Here is a 200-nt window from a genome sequence, read left to right on the forward strand (position 1 = left end):
CTAAATGCTGGCCTTGTTAATTAGGGCGTGTTACAGGAAGCATGGATTGAGTTCCGTTGTGTTTGGATTTGCTCCCTTAACTCCCTGAGGGGATGCTGGCCTTGGCTGGGAAGTAGGGTTAGAGATGGTGATTGTCCCCCTTTCTAAGGAAGCTCACGGTGCTGAGCCTCCTGCGACCTGGGCCCTGATTTTCATCCCAG

The sequence above is a fragment of the Loxodonta africana genome, chromosome 7 (assembly GCF_030014295.1).
Source record: "Loxodonta africana isolate mLoxAfr1 chromosome 7, mLoxAfr1.hap2, whole genome shotgun sequence".
NCBI lineage: Eukaryota > Metazoa > Chordata > Mammalia > Proboscidea > Elephantidae > Loxodonta > Loxodonta africana.